Source organism: Bufo gargarizans, chromosome 3, assembly GCF_014858855.1.
Source record: "Bufo gargarizans isolate SCDJY-AF-19 chromosome 3, ASM1485885v1, whole genome shotgun sequence".
NCBI classification, from domain to species: domain Eukaryota; kingdom Metazoa; phylum Chordata; class Amphibia; order Anura; family Bufonidae; genus Bufo; species Bufo gargarizans.
In genome coordinates, this window is record NC_058082.1 from 504,597,459 (window position 1) to 504,602,202 (window position 4,744).

Genomic DNA, 4,744 nt, shown 5'->3' on the forward strand with positions numbered 1-4,744 from the left:
TTGTTGTATTCAATACTGTTATGTCCCCTGGACACTCTGTGTCTCTCAGGTGCTGCTGGCAATGCTGCCGGTATCTGCTCAGTAAGTTACGCACACAGGCCGATGTACTACTTAACCAGAGCAAGGTTTATTACTCAGAACATTATGGCATTCTTACATGGAGGAGTCTTATTCCAACAGCTTCTGTCCTTATCAGATGTAATCCCTTCTCAGCCTCATGTGTCTGCTTCCAGTTCCCCTCACACACACTGTCTGACTTCCTGGTACAGCTCCTCCTCCCCCATCATGCATCAGGAGAAAAAGGGTAAAGGTCACAGTGATCTATCACAACATCACACCTCCTTTCCTCCCCCAAAAAAAAAAAAAAAAAAAAACATAACAAGAGAACAAAATGTTGAACACATAACATAACAAGGCAAGCGAGATCAGTTCAGCAAGTAGTATCTCCAACTCAGTTCTGTGATTTCCGCAGCACTTCATGAGCCCTTTGTCTCTGTTCCCTGACCTCCAATGTGTCCCGTAAGATTTCAGCACTTTGCCAGCGAGGCGTTTGACGTCTTTGACGGGTAGACCTACGCAGAGGTACAGCACCGGGAGGAATAAAGTCAGTCAAAGGTACTGGAGAGGTCAGTGGGCGTCCCACAGACAAATCAGTCTCTGCAACTTCAGGCACATGTCCGGGCTCCTCAGGAATATGGTCACCAACCGGTTCAGGGTTTGGGTGTAAACTTGTGGGATCATGCCAGACACCATGCCATATGTCACCAGCAGAGTTCAGAGTAGACTCTGGTGGGTGGTCAGAAAGAAGGGTCGGTTTTGTCACTAGTGGCCTGCAAATGCGTTTCCTCAATTGTGAAAGGTGTCGCCGAACACAAATGCCTTCCTCCAGGCGGACAAGGTACATTCTTCTGCCAAGAGTTCCATCAATAACGCCAGGAAGCCAAGGAGGCAAAGCTCTGTAATTCTGAGACCATACAAGATCACCGGCACGGAATCCCAGACGGCCCGGCGGAGGAGGTGTTGGTGACTGCTCCTGCGGACGAACTAAATCAAGTTTGGTGCGGAGATGCCTGCCAAACATAAGAAAAGCCGGTGACAGCCCAGTAGTAGCGTGTTTCGTGTTACGGTACATGATCAAGAATTCCAGCAGCTTCTCTTCTGACAGTCCAACCTGGTTCTGAGTGGACAGTAAGTGCTTCTTAAATGACTGCACAAATCGTTCTGCCAGCCCATTTGAAGCTGGATGATAAGGAGCTGTTTTGTAGTGTTGGACACCCAAACCACTAAGGAAGGATTGAAACTCATGCGATGTAAATTGAGTTCCATTGTCGGAGACTATGGCTGTAGGCAAGCCAAATTGAGCAAAGAGCTTCCTTAAGACTAGAATGGTAGCAGCTGAGGTAATAGAAGGCATTTGAAAAACCTCCGGCCATTTTGAATGTGCATCTACCACGATCAAATACATTTTACCCTGGATGGGGCCAGCAAAATCAAGATGGAGTCTGGACCACGGTTCTGTTGGCCATGGCCAAGGTTGCAGGGTTCCTCTCTTTTGGGGTCGCTGGGCTTGACAGCACCCAGGACATTGAGCAACATAATCTTCAATTGCTGTATCCATTTGTGGCCACCAAACATAGCTCCGGGCCCGCTGCTTCATGCGCACCACACCAGGATGGCCTTCATGCAGTATCCTTAGCATGGTTGATTGCAAGTACTGGGGTACAATCACTCTATTGCCCCATTGTAGGCAACCAGCATTAGTCACAAGCTCACATTTTCTGGCAAAGTACGGACGAAAGTCACCTGAAACACTCTCTGGCCATCCAGTCTGAACATAAGAGAATATCTGAGACAGGAAAGGATCTGTGGCTGTATGTCTGGCAATCAGGGAGGTGGACATGCAAGATTGTGGCCTGTGTACTTCCACTACACGTACCTCTCTTAGTGGGTGGTCATCTCTTAGTGGCAATCTGGAAAATGCATCTGCATTGCCATGGGTATCATGGGAGCGGTATCTGATCGAATAAGCATAAGCTCCTAAAAATAAAGCGTACCTTTGTAAGCGAGATGCGGTTGTTGTAGAAATTCCTTTCTGAGGGTTCAGTATTGACAACAGAGGTTTGTGGTCAGTGATAAGTGTGAACTCCCGACCATAGACGTACGCGTGAAATTTTTTTGTGGCCCAGACAATGGCCAAAGCTTCCTTGTCAATCTGGGAGTAGTTTTGTTCTGCTGAGGTTAAAGACCTGGAGGCAAAAGAAATGGGGCGCTCCGTGCCATCCGGCATGACATGGGAAAGCACTGCACCCAGTCCATAAGGCGAGGCATCACAAGCCAGGATGACGGGTTTCTTTAAATCATAGTGGACCAGAACTCGAGAAGACAGAATGAGTTCTTTAGAAAGCCGAAAAGCTTCTTCACATTTGTCTGTCCATATCCATTTAGCTCTTGCATCCAGTAAGCGATGTAATGGGTAGAGCTGGTGCGCTAGGTTCGGCAAGAAACGGTGGTAGTAATTTAGGAGGCCAAGGTAGGACCTGAGCTGGGTGACATTCCGGGGGGTAGGGGCATGGGTAAGGGCTTTAACCTTTTCTTCAGTAGTGTGTAACCCATGACGGTCCACCGTGTGGGCACAAAACTCCAGTTGAGACTTGAGAAATTCGCATTTTGACAGATTAACACGTAACCCATACTTTTGGAGTCTCCCTAGCACAGCTTCAACATTCTTTCTGTGCTCTTCATCAGTGGGACCAGTGATGAGCATGTCATCCAGTAGACATTGGGTGAAAGGTATTCCTGCCAGTACCTCATCCATGATCCGCTGCCAGATGGCTGGAGCTGGGGCTATGCCAAAAACCATGCGGTTATACTGGAATAATCCTTTATGAGTGTTAATGGTCAACAGATGGCGTGAATCTGGGTGTACTTGCAGTTGCAGGTAAGCTTGCTTTAAGTCTATTTTTGTAAACTTTTGCCCCCCAGCCAGTGAGCCAAATAAATCTTCAAGTCAAGGCAATGGGTATTGATCCACAAGAAGTTGGTTGTTCAGAGCTACCCTGAAATCACCACAAATCCTAATGTCTCCATTCTTTTTCTTGACAGGCACAATTGGTGATGCCCATTCACTTCTATCCACTTTCGTTATGATCTTTTCAGCCAATAGGTGGTCCAGCTCTGCTTCCACTTTTTTCCGCAAGGCAAAAGGTACTGATCTTGCCTTACAAAAACGAGGTGTAGCACCAGGCTTCAAGAGGAGGTGGGCCATCTTTCCTTTTACGGTGCCCAAAGAGTCCTCAAAAACCTCTTTAAAACGTGACTTCAGGGATTCCACCCAATGGTCTACTTTAGAAAGCAATGTACATTGGGCAATGGTAAAAGGAGGCATGCCCAGGGCTTTGATCCAGTCCCTTCCATACAGCGGAGGACCTCCATTCCTTACAACATAAAGGCGTAGACTTTGACTGTGGTTGCCTAATGTAACAAGGGGCTTTACATAACCCAAGGGCTGTAGTAGTTCCTTGCTGTAGGTTTGTAGCGTGAGCTTTGTAGGTTTTAGCGGCAGGGACAGACCCGATGCCTTTAAATCAGTCCATGAAATGACAGACACAGCTGCCCCTGTATCAACATCCATGGAGACAGGACAGCCATTGAGTGTGACATCCACTTTAATCGCCGGAGTACTCCCAGCTACTCGAAACAGTCCAACATGCTGGACACATGTCTCCTCATCAGAACTAAAACCGTTATTGTCCATATCCACACGGAATGTCTGTTTACGTCTACCTTTTGTGGTAGTGTTCGGGGAGCGAGAGCTGCGGCAAACGCGCCCAATATGACCAGTCTTCCCACAGCGAAAACAAACGACATCCTTGAACTTGCAAGCAGGCGCACTGTGAGTAGTGTTACCACAACGGTAGCAAGTCGGGGTCCCAGAGACAGAAGAATTAGGGTGGCGAGGTTTAAGCTGAGTGGCAGGGGACGGGCGTCTCGAGCGTTGAGTGATAGCAGTGTGGAATATTTCTTCACCCTGGCTTGCAGGAGTTGTAGGTGGTGCCTTCAGTAGGGTGGCGTCCCGTGTTGCCAACTCCATGACCGTAGCAAGGTCAGTGGCTTTCGTCAGAGTCAAGTCGGGTTCTGTGAGTAAACGTTTCTTTTTTTTTTTTTTATCAATTGTCTTTTTATTGACATTTTTTCCAAAAATAAACACGTACACATGAAAGAACATGACTTCAGAGTACATTACTTATGGTACAGAAAAAGAATCAATGGTAATTGAGTAGAAAAATGACATACCTTTACATTGAATAAGACTGAAAAAATACATGAGTAAACGTTTCTGTATGGCTGGGTCGCAGAGTCCCATGACGAACATGTCACGGAGAGCCGTCTGTAGGTAGTCTCCAAACTGACAAGTGGCAGCCAGTTTACGTAAAGCAATGATATATGTCTTTACATCCTCCCCGGCCTGCTGCCTTCTACCGTAGAATTTAAACCGCTCCGCGATTTCCAACGGCTTCGGGTTGTAGTGTGTATGTAGCGTCTGAATTAACTCAGGCAGGGACTTAGAGGCTGGCTTGTCTGGAGAAACAAGGTCTCTGAGGGTTCTATATGCAGCTTGACCCAATGCAGTGAGAAAAACTGCACTTCTCTTTTCAACAGTCACATTATTCGCTTCCATATACTGTTCCAGCCTCTCCACCCAGGAGGTCCATGACTCAGCTGCAGGATCAAATGGTTGAATAAA

General features: G+C 47.2%; 1 pseudogene; it reads right to left on the minus strand.

Annotated features, from left to right (window-relative positions):
- Positions 1–451: 451 nt before the first annotated feature.
- On the minus strand, positions 452–3,726 carry LOC122931711 (annotated as a pseudogene).
- Positions 3,727–4,744: the final 1,018 nt, after the last annotated feature.